The following is a 20,161-nucleotide window of genomic DNA, read 5'->3' as shown; positions in this document are numbered from 1 at the left end:
CACCTCTGATTGCTGACTGAAGATGACACACTGATTGTAATATTAATGATGAAGATGTGCTAAAACAAAGAGAGACATATAAAGCACAATATTACTGTTTACAATTATAATGCAAGGATGCAGTGTTGGAATTAATACCCTTGTGAGTGCCACATGCAGAAAATAAACTGTCACTCACAGGAGGCTGAGTCACAGTCGTTCAAATTTGTATTCTTGTCACTTGTTATTTCTCATAACAGTGGTTTATAGGGGATCATGGCTCATTTACAATTCCAGTGATGCTCCGCTGATCCCCACCTTGTGTTACGGCATCAGATGATAGTTGATGTATTGAGATAGGCTTCATATTGAACTCGTTGTATCACTAAAAATCCAGTATACTACGTGGGCTCTGATTTTCAATTGGAGGAGTTGTTTGAAACGATTATATTTTAATTAAAAAACAAATCTACATTTAGTATTCAGTGCATACAAAGGCTCATCTGTCTGTATGAAGGGAGCAGAGCAGGGATAAACAATGCTGTACTGGTTGGTTCCTTGGCTAAAATAGTTTAATGTTTTCGGTAGAGAATTATTATTTTTCATGAATTTCAATATTTGTGATTGCTGGAGGATATTCATGATTGAAAGAGGTGTCTAACTGTTCATATGCACCTGTGTTTGTGTTTGTGTGTGTGTGTGTGTGTGTGTGTGTGTGTGTGTGTGTGTGTGTGTGTGTGAGTGTGTGTGTGTGTGTGTGTGTGTGTGTGTGTGTGTGTGCATGCTTGTCATGTTTGTCAAAGCTGTCTGTATCTCAGCGTTCGTTTTCCAGCGCTGAGGAGTCAAAATTTCAGGACCTCAGCAAAGAGAGAAAAAAAACACTATTGTTGTGAAAAGTCTACACTTTAATCCGTTATAACCTTGTGCTGTCTTGTCATGAATATTAAGGTTTAAAACCGAAATGCCACCCAAACTGTTTAGTACCACCATCATTATACAAACAAATGTAATTGCTATCAGAATGTTTGTGCAGAATAAGGTGATTAAGTCAGCTGGTGGACGTTGAAGCCTAAATATCTGCTAAGAAGTCAGCCAATGATCACGCAGAGGGGCTAACCTTTTGTTGAGAGAGGACAGAGATGAATTCCAGCAAGAAATTATCCACAAGGGCATCGTCAAGCCTGCCTGTTGCCATGACGACCACTCTTGGAAGCTTGTTGAAGCTCCGGCGGATGGAGGGATAGCAGGTTTGTGTAGAGATGTGGCCAGACATTGCGATTGCTCTGCAGCTTTTGTGGCCAGATATCAATGTTACCTCGAGCGGCAGAGGTCAATGTGTCTCGTTCCCACTTTGCCTCCCTGAGGAGGCTAAACATGCCTCAGGGCCTGGGGAGAATGACCCTTAGTATGCTCGCAAGCCCGCATCCTAACAGGCTTATCCAGGGCTTAAAGGGATGCTACCGGATTCATGCAGCAGCATCGCTTAATGGTGTTAAATGTAATTTGATCAGGGGTTGAAACTTGACAGCCTGAGGTTAATCAGATGTGAACAAATCAACCAACCAGCCAGACACAAATTCTAGGAAACAGTGGTGGCGTATAATGACTCAGAAAGTAAAAAAATGCTGCCCTGTACTTGTGGTATCATTGGTTTTTTTGAGGTTAATATTTATTAATCATTAATAAATAATTAATTTCAGTCAGATTTTATATTCCCAGTGTAGATATTAAATATTTATTACTTTAAATTTGATTTTGGCCGATCTAGATCAAATTGTTTATTTAGATATTTATTACTCTGAATTAGATGTTCAGTTCCATAGACATCCAGCTACCCAGTTCCAAACTGTTCCTTTCTTTTCCAGTTTTACTGTTTTGCCTACTTCAGATGATATTGGCCAACTGATTATCTCTACATTTTCATTCAAAGAAGTGTTTTTGAAAATTAGATCAGCCACTTCTATAAGATATTTCTGTTTATCCAAATAGCTGATAAAATATTTATAATCCAATTTACTTTTACTTTACTTTTTCAAAGATGTGGTCCACAAAAAGTGTCACACTGACATCAGCAGTCAGAAAATGCCCTTATGATTGAACAGCTCTTCATTAAATGTGTATTCTGTGTTTTACAAACCAATAAAAATATCTTATAACATTTTCATTAGGGACAGAAAAAGAGGGAGTCATGGAATCTCAAAGTGACTTTTTTTTAAAATACCTGCAGCTGAGTTTTATGAATTGTAGTTTAATTATGTCTATTTTCTGGTTATTAGAGGAGGGAATCACAATAAAATGGGCATGGAATTCAACTGAGAATTTAGTCTGCGATGGAGTCTTATTTCCAATAAATACAGAAGAAAAAGATTAAAAAAAGATAATGTTTATTGTTACACATAATTAAACTGAGCATGTTTTAATGTTGTTGTGAGATAGATTTTCGATGAGGGGAGTGACAGCCCAGCACTCTTCTGGTTACCCTGGAGCCCTGCAGGGAATATGGTGCAGAAGAGGGCTGGAAAGAAATACGTGTTTGGCAGAATGAAGGACATGTTAGCCAGAACCAATAATAAAGAGTGAAAGCTGATGTCCTGTTCAGGAAATATGACACACCACTGAACCTTTTATGATTACAGTAACTATAATATATAATGTTAACTGTTGTGTGGACATAATCTCTCCTCAACTAAACAATTAGGATGATGCCACAGAGTGTTTTGCACATTAAGTACAGTTTCAAACAAATAAAACAGCAGCGGTATGAATATAATTGTCCTGGATTCTACACATTACTTGGGAAAATATTAGAATATTATTTTCAAAATGAAGAAATAGTGATTTGATGCACATAGCACATTTAATTATAACTGTAATTATCAACATGCATACACATGAAGAGGACTGTGAGCCTGATAACACTGATTTATGCATTTAGGGTAAATGAATGAAACATCATTCCTGTTTGTGCAACATTAATCAGGACATAATTAGTTTATCCCATTTCTGCATGCATGAGTTGTGTCTTAGCCCTTCTGTGTCCCAAAAGCAGAATCTTAATTGCGGTTTAATAGGAATTAAATAATCTATTCCACTGAAAATTAGTGTTGCAGTTCCAACTGGCACGTTGAATTACTTGTACACTTACCTTGTTTATGCATGAGGTTTACTTTCATGTACTTTGCTATCATATTTTTAACATCTCCAATTGACTGTATTTGATAAATGGTACAGATTCCAACTGAATCAGAGGGTCAGTCCTCAAGTTTATGTGTAGAACACAATGTTGAAGGCTTCAATCTGTTTAATTTGAAGTTTCACAAAGTACCTATTCCCAGTCTAAACAACATAAACTAGTCTTCATAAGGTGCCGTATTCTTCTGTGGGTTCATGAGCGCTCTTGTTTGGTTGTTTTCAGTTCCACGTAAGGAACCAGGCCCATGCCTAAAAGAACCCCTTTCAGTAATGTAATATTAGTGTGTGTGTGTGTGTGTGTGTGTGTGTGTGTGTGTGTGTGTGTGTGTGTCTGTGTGTGTGTGTGTGTGTGTGTGTGTGTGTGTGTGTGTGTGTGTGTGTGTGTGTGTGTGTGTGTGTGTGTGTGTGTGTGTGTGTGTGTGTGTGTGTCTAACTACCATCACAATTTTATCAGCAACCACATTCCGTAATTCACTTCCTTGGGTTCCCAATTGTCTACATTTCCATTTCCCCGAGTCATCAAAACTGAATTAAACCTTTTGTGCTGAGCGTTTATATATCTTTGGTTGTCACAGAAGGAACTTTGTTTTGCCACATGAGGTTGAAGGATCACAGCAATGGCCTGTAATGGTCCATCAAATCCATGCAAAGTTTAATCTATCAATAATGAGTTCCATGCTTGACAACATCAGTCCACTAGACAAACCACCGCTGAGATGTCAACATCTGTCCAACATTATTAGACTTTTTTCCTCTTTCAGTTACTGAATACATAAAATTTGAAGCCTTCATATGAAGCAGGTCTATATCAAAGGAATCTTTCTTTAAATATACCCCCTACCTCCCTTGATATGTACTATCGAAAAGTTTCATGTTGATTCCCTTTTTCTCATTTTGCGCTATTGCTAATTGTATTATTACTTACTGTAAGTTTCACATCATGAGCTGTAAAGCATTCTGTTTGATAGAAATCCTACATTTCTTCTCAAGGGGATTTTATTGTGAATCATGTGAACGTTTGCAGCAATAATAAAAAACAAACAAAAAAACTGTATAGTATATTTCTGTTGTTGCTCTTTCAGATAAATCAAATATGCCATGATCAAGGGTATCTGTGTTAAAAAGCTGATGTATATCATTCAGTATGTGTGTGACTGAGATTTACTTTTATTGCCATGGGAGAATCTGAGTGGGAGAAAACTGTTCGGTAAACCAGCTTAGCTCTTCTATGTGTGTCCTGGTTGAATAAAAATATGTTGGCTTAGAAACACAGGAAAAATAATGCAATACACAGATGGTAGATATTTCAGTTTCAATTACTGCTATTTACAATTTGAAGTTTATATACACATATATTCATATAGCCTAGTCACACATACTTTCAATCCTCATTCAACCAAAGGGGCAAGATTTATACCTGCAAACATCCTGTTAGGATGATGAAAGAGGTGACACCGTGGTCTCCAGAGTGTGTTGCGGAGTAAGCCGTCCTGGATAGAGATACTATCACTGTCATGTTTGGCCTCTAGAAAGCTGCAAACATGAAAGTTATTCCGGCAGCAGAGTCACCTCTGTATTCAGTCTGTTTTCGATTGCTGACTGTGATAAAACCTCTACTAAATATTTATGTTCAAGTCTTTTTTTTTTTTTTTTAGGATTTGCAACTTAAGGTGGTAGACAGACCTTCACACTCAGTGAAACAAATCAAACCTTTAGCAGTAAACATAATCCTTTTTGTTACTGCAGGCCGCTTCAGCATGTCTGGCAGATGTCCTACAAAAATACAATTGGGTGGGACAGCTGAAGGTTGACATATTAATGGACTGGACTTTCTTGGGGCAGCCTAGTGGCACAGTGGGTAGTGCTGCTGTCTCACAGCAAGGAGGTCCTTGGTTCAAATTCCACCTGGGGCCTTTCTGTGAAGTCTGCATGTTCTCCCTGTATCTGTGTGGGTTCTCTTTGGGTTAACCAGCTCTCCCCCCAAAAATATGCAGGTTAAGTGAATTGGACACTCCAGAAAATGGTCCCTATGTGTGGGTGCGAATGTAAGTGGAGGTTTATCTGTGTGTGGCTCTGCGACTCATCCAGGATGTACCCCACCTCTCACCCAGAGCCAGCTGGGACAGATTCCATCATAACCCATGACCCCTATTTTTGATAAGCAGCTGAAGACAAATGAATGGACCTTCTTACTGATAAATAAAGGTTTATCATCATGAATTGTTTTTCTGCAGGATTATACAATTCAGGCAGCTGACTTTAAGTTTTTCTCTTTTTTTCTCTCGTTTCTTGATTAGAAATGGTTTTTATTCACTCTCTCCACGCCTTTCTTGTCCACTTGCACAATGTGTTTTTGCCTAATTCTGCAGATATACTGTACTCCAAGCAGGCCCTGTATGCATGCAGCCAACAAATAATAGCAGCTACATCTTTGTGAGGATTCTGGACTCCCTACTTATTTGCCTTTTTGTCTTCTGAGAAAAGCTGCAGACTAAGAATTTGGTGTGCGCATGGTTCGTTCCTTTGTCTGTCTTTGACTGAGTTCAACTGCTGGCTTTTCTGCCAGTATGCCTGCGTCCTTTTCTTTCTTAAGTAACCTAGATGACTTGGTGCGAGATGACTTTTATTTTGTTCCACTGCTGGTTGCTCTTTATTTTCACTATTTTCACTAACGTACTGCCTTACATACTACAGTGTTTCTGTTCCCCCCTGCTATCTGTCTATTCCTTTGTCATCACCTAGTTTCTCTCCTCTGACAGCCAAAGCTGACTGCCAGTGTGAAAATTCATCACAGCAGTTGGGGAAAGTAGCAGCTTGAGTGGTAATTGATGCAGCAAAAAAAAGATCATCAGGTGTCTGGGTTGTAGTTTGGGCGATACACATACAGTATGTTGTTGGTTTGTTATTGTCCTGGAGAGGGGGAAGGAAAAAGGTTAAGAAGGATCTAAAAAGTGAATGGGGTTTTAGATTAGATGTGAATTTTCAGAATGGAGTCCACAACCTTGGAGAGGACACAGGAAATAATAGCAAAATAAACCCCATCATTGTAGAGAGAGATTTCACTGGAAGCAAGGGCTGTGTAAACACACTAACTCCTTCATTCTTACCTCCGCTGAACTCGCTATATCTCTCTCTTCCTCTCTGAGTCACTGCTCTCACACGTCAACTCAGACAAATGAAGATGAATGACAGCAGACAGCTTTAATGAATGTCCTCTAGCATCACTTGAACAGTACGAACAGACACGGCTGTAAATGTCTCTCAGCCATTGCATCACATGTACCACTGGTGTGTTTCTCTGCTTCTTAATGATAATGATAGTCTGATACATTGCTTATATTTTGGATTTCAAGAGCATTTTTGAATTCTATAAACGGCATTACTTTAGTGATCTTTGATTGATCTTTAGAATCAAAAACCGAAACCTTTGATCAGACGGAAGGTTGTCAGGATCACACAAAGATCACTGACTATGACTTTTCATAGATCACCGATCTATGACTTTTATGCTATATTTTAACAATACTTTTTTTGCATGTTTTTATCAGTTACACATAAATATCCTGATAGATTGCTGTGAAACTAAGTTGAAGTGTTGAGCATTTGTCATGAAATAAATCGATTTATGAGTGGATCCTGATAGATGGATTGTTAAAACTTTAACAACTTTACAGGATACAATATTTTTTTCAATTTCATAATTATTATCACTTACACAAACTCCTTGCTGAATTTTCATGGTGCTTGTTGTAGAACATGAACTCTGAAGGCATTGATTTTGATGCCAAATGTGTCTTTTTGGAGTTTCAGTTAAACTTTGATTTAATTAAAAGAGACTGTTGCATTGTGGGTGCACTGCTCGATGTCAGCTGGGATAGGTTGCAGCATAAACCTGTGACCGGGATTCAGATAAATAGCTGAAGGTGAAGCAATTACTGACTGCCTCATCCTAAAAAAATTAAATGAAATAATGATTGAATGAATGATTGAATGAATGAATGAATGAATGAATGAATGAATGTTGCATTCTGCATTGTAGAAGTTCTCACAGGGACAACAAACACATCCTGATTTTAAAATATGGTCAAAAGCACCATTTGCTTAGTTCCACTGCTGGTCTTGGTTTTCGCTGCTCCTTTGACTCGCTCTCACATTATTAATGGGATTATGGCGCCACATGACCTTGACCCAAAACATTGAAATTAATGTCCCTCTTTCTGAGAGTGCTTAACCCCACAGCCTCTCTGCTGAAGAGCAGTCACTGCTGGCGCCAACAATCAAGACATTTACTCTGACAGGAGCAACACACACTGACTCAACATGCATTTACTGGATCTGTAAACTGATGATGTTTCGACCCTGTGGCCTTCCTCAAGATCAGCAAACCCAGTGAGATGCACACAAGGATAGAGACAGTGATGGTGATCAGGCAGTTTGCAAGCAGAAGAGCTTACAAATTATTTTCAAAAGAAAATAAGAGGTTGTTTCATCCAAAATCTGAAATCTAACTTGTCAAATTTGCAAAATATGCATGACCAAGAGATGAGAACATATTACAAAATTGTGAGGAAAAAACAGTCCTTCATTAAACAGTGACAAGACACAGTAATTGAACTGGTTTTTGTTCTCCCAGGTAGATTAGGTCATGAAACTGTCGTGGGTTCTAATGGTTATTTCATGTGTTGACCTTTCCTGCCTCAGCCTGTAGACCGTGTTCAGAAACACAGGGGAGACTTGTTTCTGCTCCAGGGCTGATGTGTCGCTACCTCAGAGTTAACCCCTTTTGTCTTTGATTGCAGAGGTGAGGAAAACAAAATTGCCACTTCAGATTGACTCCTGGCATTTATGTCTCTGAACAGTGTGACATAAACTGTGTTCCTGCTGACTAACTGCTCTGTTCATCAACTTAACTTGCAAGAGAGCATCATCACTGCACAGTCTGCCACTTCACACACACACACCTACGCTAACATTAGCACATGGGAAGTTGTCACTACACACACACACACACACACACACACACACACACACACACACACACACACACACACACACACACACCATTGTTGTAACACATGTAAGGGTGCAAAAACAGGTTCAAATTGCTGTGATATGTCTGAGCACTGTACTGCATAGGAACGGTGTGAGGTAAAGGAAAGGTGACATATTACACCTCAAATATAGATGAATAGAAGGACGTGGCTGCAGCGCTTTTCTCAGATGAATCAATCCTACCAACTTTTGGCGTTGGCTCTGCTGACACAATTGGACATGTGACTAAAAACACAAAATGGAAATAAGTGATTCTAACAGTATCATCCATAATGTTTATCAGAGAAAAGACAAAAATGACTCAAATTTAACTGAGGGTAAATGGAAGGGAGAACAGGCTTGGACAGATCAGAGCGGTAGAGAAGGTAAGAAGCAGTCTATAACAGAGGAGCAATGGGGAGGGGGGGTTAGGCAAACAGATGTTCAGCTCCTGCGCTCTCTGCGGGTCACGGAGCAGAATCTTTGTTGATAAAAGGTGGATGAGGTTAAGATATGCAGCTCATCTGTGTAATAGCTTGCAACACATTTCCTCCACATCCAAGGCCGTAAAGGATATATTAATAGAAGCCACAGGGTAGGTTTGCCGTCCTGGGACTGTGGTTCATCTATAGTGGAAATAAATACGATAGCAAACATGACAGCATTGCCTGCTAAAAGATAATGTAATGTAGAAATCATTTCTACATTATTTATTACTTCAGTTTCAGTATTTCAGAAGAAATCTATCAATTTGTCATACAAACGAGACTGTTTTGAATTCCTGCAGTGCACTAATGTGTTATACAACCCGACCAGTACACAAATACCAGAATAATGAGGCTTTTCGTCAAGCTTTTGAACCTTCCATTTAGGTCCACAACTCAATGACACACCAAACTTGATGCTATGATGCAGGTAAAATACAATGTATATGAGAAACAGACATAGTAAACCACTTGGATGTACTGAGTCATAAATTTTCTTGCTGAGACATGAGTAAAAAATTAATTACAAGAAAAAAATCTGACTAATAACAGTGATTTATTTTCAAAAATGTTATGCCTGGCAGTATTAACTCTCAATTTATCACACCTCTCCAGTGATTTGGAATATATTGGAATAGATTTGCTTACTTGTAAATTATTTTGGTGGCAGTGAAGAGCAGTAAAATTTAATTGGATTGAATATGAAATCAAGCCACGGGCCAAAAAACCCCCCAAACAAACTGTATTATTTCATATGAAATATGGGGTAGACAGATATGAGGAAAATTTCTCTGGTTAAAATCAGCTCTGGGAAAAAACCACACACGTCAGAGCTCGATAAGCTTCCTTAGATACCAAGAGATACAGATCGTTGCCTGATTGGTTTGGATCTGTGCTTTCTGGCTGGCGACTTAAAAATCAGGCATGCGTGGAATAATTTTCTTCCCAAACTCCACCAGCCAGGCTTAGCTCTTATGGGAGACTGCACAGACAGTTTTCCTATTTCAGCGTTAATACTTGTATCTTTACTTTACTGAATCTTTCAAGATGTATAAACACTGTAAATAAAATAAAGCTTTTAAGTATTGGCAGCATAGCCGAGCAGCTGCAAAAGACTAATACACCTGACCTTAAAAAAAAATTAATTCTAGCATCTCCTGTGTGAGCTCCTCTAAATGAGACCATTAGCTAACCAATGTCTTTGACTGCAACTTTCACATGCAAAATGAATGAAATGAAAATGATTAGCCGCTCAGGTCCAGCAGCCTGCAGAGCCGGTTACACCAGCCAGCTGCCCACAGCTGAGAGCTGAGAAACAGAGCGGCCATGACAGCAGCAGAGCGGCTCTGTCTCTTCGCTGTCATCCTTCAGTGGAGCACGCAACTCTCAGCCGCTCGCCTGACAGCGGAACGACGCATGGTGACACTCATTCTCGATGAAATGCAGCACGCACGGCTGCATCCCCCTCTTCCTTGTATCACTGTCATCCATGAGATATCACCCACTCCTGACTCCACCCTTTCCAGAGTTGTGTTCTTCTGCATGGTGCAACATAGTAGCATCCTCTATACTTGTCTTGAGTAATATGTAATACACATTTCACAAAGTGAAATTTACAATTTGCCCAATTGTAATAACATTTTTAGGCACTTTCCAAGTTGAGCAGGTAAGGCACGCTCTTTTAATTAGCATGTGGTGTTGCATAAAAATCTCATGCCTAGTTTCTTTTTACATTCTTGTACATTTCCACATGAGAAGCTACAAATTATTATGATTAATAAACATTGCTGCAACAGCTAGTGCAACAGTTCTGCTCATGTTTTTCTTTTATGACAAGGTGTATACAGTACACACAAGGCAGTTTGTCAAACAACGATGACAAACTTTAAACATGGGAGATTCACACCCATTTCAGCAACTTTTTTTTTTTATATTGTGAAAATGATGATCTTTTCCAAACTATAACCAAAGAGATTTTGTTGCCTAAGCCTGAATGAATAAAACCTTGGATTCTAGTGTGAGAGTTCTGGATGAAATACAACCCAACCATGGTGATTTATAAAACATTTCCTACTGTCAAAGACATGGATGGATGCATGGATGAAACATGGTTCTGCTCAGGTATGAAAAAGATACATACCGTATTGGCCCAAATATAAGACGACCCACTGCACCACCGTGCCGCACTATGTTGAACCAATTTCATTTAATTTTGGATCACACCCAACATATCGTCTGACCGCTGCACTTTGAAAGTACAGAATTAAAAATAGATGAAGCTGTGCATTAGACCTCCAGTGGAGAAAACAAGATGCTATATGTTATTGGCTACATAGATGCTAAACAAGACATACGTCCTTTGTACAGGTTGAGAAATAGTGTTCTGTGTGCGGAGCCACCACAGTCTTAACCACAACTGCTGTTTTTTTGACTACCACCACTACTTTACCCTTCTTCTGTGTACAGGCAGTCCTCAACATACAAAGACAAGTTGTTCTGATAGGTTGTTTGTAAGCTAAATTGTTATTTATTAAGTTTCAATCTTAAAAGAAGAGGCATTACTACCTTAAATAGAAAAGTCCTATTCGCTAAGACTTACCAGAAACAATAACAGGACATAAAAACAACACACAATGAAATAAAATTCAGGTACAGGGCCTTTCAGGTTAAGCCGTTCTTGATTATACATCGGTTTTCAAAAAAAAATAAATCAAGATTACGTCAATTCATTCAACTTAACGCCTGGCAAAAATATTGGACTCTTAAAATCACTAGAAAACTGTAAAAAAAAACAACAAGTGAGGGAGATGAGTTTTGGAAATGTGTGAACGCAGTGGTGCTGCTCGGCGGGGGGTTGTGGTAAAATGTGGAACTGCAGGATGATAGTCAGATATGGTGGAGCGCATTTCTTCCTATCTCTGAATGTTCATAAGTTGAATGCTCTTAACTTGGGGACTACCTGTATACTATTTCTGTTTCTTCTAGACACCTTCCAGACCAGGAGAGATGTGCTTGTGTTCACTGGAATTACAACTCATTTAGAAAATAATACATCCCTGAGTAGAAGGGAAGATATGATCCTTTAACCTATTGTATTGTCTCTATCTGTGAGAGGTCTCAGGTTTAGAACATGACAGGAAGTTGATTAATGACCCTGCCACCCTGACGTCTGGGTTTTGTTGGTCAGTGTGTTACTGTAGCAGCACTTCCTCTCTTTGCTTCTGTCTGCTTTGGTGTCTTACCACTGCCTTTTCTTGTGTTGGTATGTTACAGTGGGTCTGCAGAGAATACCAAGTGGATGTCCAATCAGGTCGTGTAATTGTTTGAGCTGCTGGGTTAACACGATTCTACTGCCTACCTGTTCAGCCAACCTCCACTATTCCCCTAATTTAGTCATGACCAAAGCTGCTCCTGTACAGTAACTGTGTAGCTTTTCTGTGAGTGTTCCTGCAGGTTATATGTATTATACTGTAGTAGTTTTCATCAAAACTTTCATGGATGTGTTTTTAGTGTATTGTTCCTTATCTATTGTACATGACATGAAATTGTGATGCTGATTATGTTGATTATATTACAAAGTCATGATGCTTCATAACCAAACATAAAACATGGGAGCAAATCAGCTTCCATGGAATTCAGTAAATTTATAAATTTGTGAATTGCTAATTTTACTAGCGATCTCAGAATTTCTCAGCAGATGGCAGATTGCACAAGGGTATCTCTCACTCTAATATTACTACTTGTAAATCACTTTTATTTTGAGCAAAAAGGAAACAAATAGTTTTTGATTAGAACAGCTTAACGGTAAAGATCGTATCAACTGTCGTTGGTATTAGTCTTCCATCTCTATGATTTTGTGGCTCCATAGTACACTGCCTGCTGCTCCCCTCCTCACTGTGGAGGAATTGAATATAAGCTTGGCTGCTGTTAATGCTTTAATCCCCTTAATGCACCATGGGTGAAGGAGAGGGGAATATCTAGTTTGCTGTGGCGCACATATCTCAAAGAGCTTGGCTATTACATCGAAGCAGAACCATTGACTGCTTTAAATTCATGCTACGGTGCTCACTGTGCAGTGTAAATCGTTTTCCACTGCCAGTCACTGAGTGTGTGTATACAGATATGGACATGACGCTGTAGTGCATTATATTTACATATATGTAATATATGTACAGAATATATTTTATATACAGTATATACTGTATATACAGTATATAAAGTATAGGTGTGTGTGTGTGTATGTATATACAGTATACTGTATATATACTGTATATATGGTGATATTGATTAAAGCTAGTCTTATATTGATATTGCTATTGATTGAAGCTAAAATCAAGCTGACTTTATTCTTGCAATACTCTTCCTGTATCTTGCTCACTCCTCCCTCAGGAAACAAATAGTCACAAAAGCATTTTTGCCTCTTACGCACCGCCACCTCCTTCTCCATAGTAACCCCAAGACACCACCGGACACCACCACCTGCAGCTCACATATGCCTTTTCTCTCTTATTCTCCCCTTAGTAGCTATAGATTCACTTATAATCTTACTCTAATCAGTAAATGTAGATGAACATGACAAAAACAAAAAATAGTTTCTGCACAGAAAAATTCAAAGTACAATATATGAACAATTTACAAGAGGATGTTTTATAAGTTGCTTTTTCATGAGGTTTCAAATCTCTATTTTAAATAAACATTCATTCATTCATTGTCATGTACCACCGCTGTATCCACCGTAGCGGGTCACGGGGAGCTGGAGCCTATCTCAGCTGGCATAGGGCGTGACAGCCTTTTATAATTTGGTGTACAGGGACTGCTTTTACTGCAGTAGAATCAAACTTTCTTAAACAGTAGCAAATTGTTGCTTATTTGAATTTACAGCTTATTTTATCTTATGCCATTCAAATCAATTCAAAAACATGATTGTCATCAATCATTATATTATTGATGTATAACAGGGGCTCAGTCCCATTTGTTTTTGATAAAAATGATAAAAATATAACCACTGCTCCATTATTACTACTATGCTATGTTTCAAAGTAGATGTGTTCCCATTGAGCTTGAATCTCCCACCTTTTTCTCAGAAAGTACTAGATCGGCTTCAAAATAAGTTGATTTTATACACTGGTGAAGATGTAACACATTTTTCTTGATTGATGTTTCCAGGTGTAAGTTTATGTGGTTCACAATGACTGATGGCTCTGACATGGAGAGCTGTGATGAGTCAGGCTGCAACTGTGCACCTTTATCCAAGTTAATAACCTGGAATCAATACAGTGGGTCTATATCAGCAACCACAGTGATAATTTTGTATGTAAGTGGGGTGTTATGACACACATGATAATCAATGTGAATGTAAAGATAATCAGCAAGAATGCAGTCGTTCGTCATATTCAACCTTTTCCAGGATGATTTAAAAGATCGATCAGTGAAAATGTCTCTGTTGTGTGAAAAGCTGTGCACAGTACACACAGCGATTGTGCAGGTGAGTGACAGAAACTACTGGTTGGTTTTCAGTAGGCTTGCAACATTGTAGTATTTTCAGCTCTTTTTTTATTTTAACTATACCCATGTATTTATAATTAGTTGCAATAGTTGAAAGAAAATAGTGAAGATGCAGCAAATTACTGACCTCCCATTCAAAGCTATGTTTCATATCTTTTTCTTATGAAGGACTCAATGTAAATAACCATCAGATTTATCATCACCACTGATCTCCTGTCCCATGTGATCGTGTGTGCTCTGCCATGGTGGCAGTATGAGAAAGCAAAGTTACCTGCAAAAAGGTTGTGCTGACAGAGGCAGTGAGAGTTAGGTGAAGGAGATGAAAGAAAGAAAATGGGGAAGTCAAGGATCAGGTGGGAAAATGAGAATACCTCTGTCTATGGATGAGCTGAAGAAGTTGGTTTGTTTTTTTGCAGTCACACTGGGCAAGTGGACGTTTGCAGATAAATGAGCAAAACTCTGAGCCCATCCATCCATTCATCATCATCCTCAGCCACTTATCCACCTCGCGGGTCACTGGTCTCATCTCAGCCCACCTCCAGCCCATCTCAGCTGGCTATGAGCTGGAGGTGGGGTGCACCCCGGATACATCGCCAGCTCATCGCGGGGCCACACAAAAGACAAACAACCACCCACAAACACTCTCACACCTACGGACAACTTAGTGTAACAAAGTCACCTAAGCTGCATGTTGTTGGGGGTGGGAGACAGCCGGAGAACCCGGAGAGAACCTACGCAGACATGGAGAGAACACTGAACCCAGGAACATCTTGCTGTGAGGCAACAGTGCTCCCCACTGCACCACCATCCACAATTAATAGTATTATTGCATGTAAAAAATTACAGTCTGAGCTTGAGCTAAATGAAATTTCGAGCATCGTCTCTGCTGCACAGAGCTCCAGTCACCAAACAAACTGAACACCACCACTGGCTACATTTACAGATTATGTGCTTGTGATCCATTCATGGCAGTAAAGTCTGGTGCTAAAGCACAGACACAACATATTTCGAGTGTCCCAATAAAATGAGTTTTATCTATTGGAGACAATGGCCAGAGTTGGCAGGGCCATAAATGCACTGTTAAACCAAGTAGAAAGGTATATGACTGCATTGACAGGGGCTAACCTGTTAGTAAAACTGTTACGGTTTGAATGGATCGGACACATGTTTAGAAGAGTTCTTTCATCATGTTCAGGATTTATCACGTGTCAGAAAATATACTTCAGTTTTTTACATCTGCTTAACAGCTGCTGGGATACTGGAGCTTTCTCAGGTACAAACTGAGCAGCAAACCCTTTTAACATTTATTATATATGTTTGACTGTCCATAATTAATAAGGCACATGTGTATAACGTCATTTTTTACCACTTGCAATTAATATGTGTTTGATACATACTGTATATGTATACCCATATCTCTAAAATGACATTTGAGATATCAGCAAAGAATATCTGGTCTAGCTAATAAATGACCATGTGCACTATGTTATCTGATGTTTCAGGTTGTGGGAGGAAAGCCTAGAGCCCACGTGAACATAAGAGAACATGCAAACTCCACACAGCTGCCCAGGCCAATGAACTAATTATGAAAAATACATTTCAGCTAAAATTTCTCTTTCATGGTTTGATGTTTTGCCCCCAGTCATTTGAAATAAACAAGCACACCACTTTGTTACTTCTCTATTTTCTTTTTTTATGATAACAACGAGAGGGACTCCCCCTGCAAATCATGGTGTGCAGTCAGTCAGTCAGAGGCGGGTGACCAGGTGCCGAGCACTGATATGTTTCTTATCACTTAGCTGCCTCCTCAAGGCTCATCGCAATCCACAGCACATCACACAAACACAAAGACATCACACATCGCTGTGTGTGTGGCAGGAGTAGAGGGCGGTGAAAGCGGAAAGTTTGGACAGAAAAACTTTAAGAGAAATATCCTGTAGTTTGACGGGTAATGTATTTGTATGAAGGTCTCTTTCACAGCAATATGATGTACAAAATTACATTCCTGAGAAACTCTTTAGCATTATAAAGTAATGCACGACTGGAGTGACAGAGTATTATTATTCATGCTGCACCTCAATACATCACTGAAGAGCTGTAACCTATAGGAGGGACGGGAATGCTAGGCAGAAGTGCTAAGGTGACGTTTCTGATTTAAGATTAAGAAATGTGAAGGGCCATAAACCACTATCTTTTTCTTTACTGGTCCCTCAGAGAGTAAATTTCATGACAGACATGCAGGAGCATGTGTGTGATCTGAAGTATCGATGCTCTTAAAGCATGGAGAAATGACTTTTATGCATGTGATATAAAAACAGTGTTGTAGGCACACGCATTGTGCCCCATGATGCTTTTAGGCATCTCGTGGTTGTGGCACATAAATCGCAAATTGGTTTCACTCTCCATGTAGATTCACAAACACATACTCTCTGCTGCATGTACTTGTATTTATTACTCTGGAGAAGAACCTTAATGATGCATAGTTTGGTAGACTTCTACAAAGTGTTTGGAAATCTGCAACTAGTTTTCCTAATTAATGGAATAAAAAATAGTTTTCTAAAATGTCTGAAAAAAGTGAGACTGAGCTTGTGTGTACAAATTGCTGACAGTGCTGAAAGACAAATATAGTCTCTTTAATAATGCATATTTCATAATCACTTACTTAAAGTTGAATTCACGGGTGATTAAATAACTATTTCAATTTTTTCCTGCTTTTCATTTCATACTTTGACGTTTACATTGTTATTTTTTTCAGAATTTAGAGGGTTTGGGGGCTTTTTCTACAGATTAATATGATATTACTTATTTTAAATGAAGAAAATTTGCATAACTTTCGAGCTCAGTCACAGAATGAATTAAAACTTCTATCTCAAGGTACTCCTGTATTATATAGGGACAATCAGAGAGTTTATATAATCCATCCATCCATCATCATCCAGTTTCTGTGCTAGAAAAACAAGCCTCACATATTTTCCTCCAAAAGAGTCATGAACTTAGTAGGTTTCTCAGGTCAGTGATCACCATAGCAACCTGAGGAGCAAGTAAACAAGTTGCTGAGAAAGAATTGTCTCTGCAGTGCAGCAGTTGTCAGCCTGAGGGTTGAAAAACATAGAGAGGTTATAAATATTATGATTGATAGACTCCTGAGTCTACATCTACATGTAGCTCCTTATTAGCATATCCTCCTCTTCTTACAGGTCTGTAACTGTCTCTCTCTTCACCTGCTCATATCTGGAGGCTTGGTTCAAACCATGTCACTGATTTCACTGTTGAACTCTGGACTTTCTAAAGCCATTTATCTTGGTGGTTTGGCTATATTTGATGCTAGGTTTTATCTTTGGCTGATGCATATGAATGTTGTTGTGTTTGAGTAGGCATGTTCCCTGCCTACTGTAAAGCTGCCGACTTCAGAGGAGTGAATACAGCCGCAAATAGCATTTCACGTATCTGAAAACCTCACTAGTATAGAGGATTAAACATGCCAAGTCTTGCTGAATCTATATTTTACAAAATATATTGAATTGAATTATAACATGAAGCGGTATTTATGATAGGTGGAAACATTTTTCAAGACCCAATCAGCAGAATGTTCTAGGTGTGATGGCTGCACCTATATTAAACTTCACAGTCTTACAAAGGCAGACTAATTTGTACTGTGTTGTTCTGTTCCTGTGCTTCAGTAAAGATAATAACAGTGTCGAACAGATGTCTACATAAAGGGAGCAAGCTACCATAGCAGTAGGACAGGAATTCAGTGTGACATAGTGGTTACATATGATATGTAGTCCGGGTGGCTCAGTGGGAAGCACTGATGCCTCACATCAGGTCCAATCCACCTGAGGACCTGGGACCTTTGTGTGTGAGGAGTTAGTGTGTAGTTTTCATCTATATAGGTTCTCTATAGGATCTTTGGCTTCCTCCAACCATCAAACACATCAAACAAGTGTGAAAGTAAGTGTGAATGGGTATTGGCCGGAATATAAGACGGTACTTTTTGCATTGAAATAAGATTGAAAAAGTGGGGGTCGTCTTACATGCGGGGTCTAGACATTATACCCAATCACAATTATTTTCTGTATAAAAATTAAATTTGGTGTTCAAAAAGTCTTTCTTCAAACTTGAGTCTTGAAAAAGAGGGGGTCGTCTTATAATCAGGGTTGTCTTATATTCGGGCCAATACGGTAAGTAAAAAAGAACTAAATAACTAGAGATGTCTTCTGACTGGGGAGACAGTATCGGCGCTCCTCTCCCTTCAGGCAGAGGATGAGATCCACCAGAATGTAAAATAGCTGTCCACTTGCTTCCAGAAAGAACGTATGCTGTCTAAAATCACACACCTGAGAGAGGTTATGCTACCTTTGGGTTGGTCTGTGTACAATAAAGGCAGTGGAGAGAGAGTTTTTATTGCCGTGATGTTGCCTGGTTTGTGTTATCGTGGTGATTTGTTGACTCATGGCGGTTTAATGAATAGGAGTGTCAACACCCTTCTCATAAGTTTCCGTCCTCAGTTTCCAAGCTGGCTGCACGCCAGATTCAGAAATGACTGATCAACACTGTTTGTTACAACAGATTGGAATTTCCTGCTCTAATGTCCATACATTTACCCATCCTGCTCATCTGGGCCTCTTCAGCATTTATTTATGTCTTGGAAACTAAGGTCCAGCTGGGAAAACAACTTGTTTTCTTTCATGTTTCCCTGTTTTGCAGTCTGGAAAAAAACCCCAAACACCACAGAGATCATTCACCGAGATTTAATATAATCAAATTTTTTAAGGCAACACAGTGGCTCAGTGCTTCACAGCAAGAAGAATCCCGGTTTGATTTCTTTCTGTATGGAGTTCTAAAGTTCTCTCCATGTCTGTGTGCATTCTCTGTGTTGGCATCTTATCTGGTGTGTATTTGGCCAGAATATAACATCAAGTAGCGCCTGCAGTCCAATCTTCATGTCCACTTGAGACTCAAGGTTACCTACACAAAGAGGACATCACTAAATCTCTAGTCTTTCTTTTTTTTTGACGATTGTGTAGCTGGTTGTGTTACAGAAATTCAGGGCTGAAAGTCTGGACAAGGTCTGTCTCAAAGTATTAAAAGTTACCCATTTAAATAAATGTAAGAAAGCCTAAACCACAAAGGGATAATGGCAAAGTGACACCTACAGTCTTTAGCCACATAATTGGATATTTCTAATCCTCTCAGAGGTTTCTGGCCCAAAACGTATTCTGTGATTGAAGCAGAACTCTTCTGGTTCTTTTCCATGCATTCAAAATTACACACAAAAGCATTGAGACAAACAAAATCAACTCTGAGAAGTTTGAAGTTAGAATAACACACTTAGGTTGACCCAAAATTTATGTATAATTTATTTTATTCCTCACATGCTTCATTTAGAAGTGTAGATCTGAATAGTAAATGGATTTACGGAGTTCGTTCTATGGGCGAGGCTATACACAGAATAATACTTAGTGATACATGGAGATGCTGCATATGTGCCTGCATCCAGATTAACGCTGATATCCTATCTACATGCACATATATTGGCAGACAAACATTTCAATGCCGTGAAACCTAAACTAATGATTCTATGTGTCCGAGTCAATGCAATCACTCTTGTACAACATAAGCTTCATGCGACACAACTGTTCATCAAAATGTTCTCTCAATTCAACTTCAACAATTCCCTGTGTCAATAGTCAAATGGTGTCAATAGTTTGTGTAGATTTTAATGTGTTGTGTTATTATTACAGCTGAGGCAACGACAGTCTATAGTGGACGTGGCCTCAGCCACAGATACAGCTCATGCTAGTGACACACAAGAATGAACATTTCCTTTTTTTAGCTTTTACCATTGCTTGCATGAATGTCCTATTTACAACCAAACAACACAAGAACACTCTCACCACTCTGATGATCACACCTGAGGACACAAATCCAACTCTGTGTCTTGTTTGTTTAGGACTCCAGCACTTTGT

General features: G+C 39.0%; 1 protein-coding gene across 1 annotated transcript in view; it reads right to left on the bottom strand.

Annotated features, from left to right (window-relative positions):
• Positions 1-20,161, bottom strand: part of frmpd3 (FERM and PDZ domain containing 3) — a 42,534-nt gene that overhangs the window by 17,204 nt on the left and 5,169 nt on the right. The gene's annotated exons all lie outside the window — the stretch shown is intronic.

Source organism: Antennarius striatus, chromosome 10 (genome assembly GCF_040054535.1).
Source record: "Antennarius striatus isolate MH-2024 chromosome 10, ASM4005453v1, whole genome shotgun sequence".
In the NCBI taxonomy this organism is placed as follows: Eukaryota; Metazoa; Chordata; class Actinopteri; order Lophiiformes; family Antennariidae; genus Antennarius; species Antennarius striatus.
This window is presented reverse-complemented; position numbering and strand designations above follow the sequence as displayed.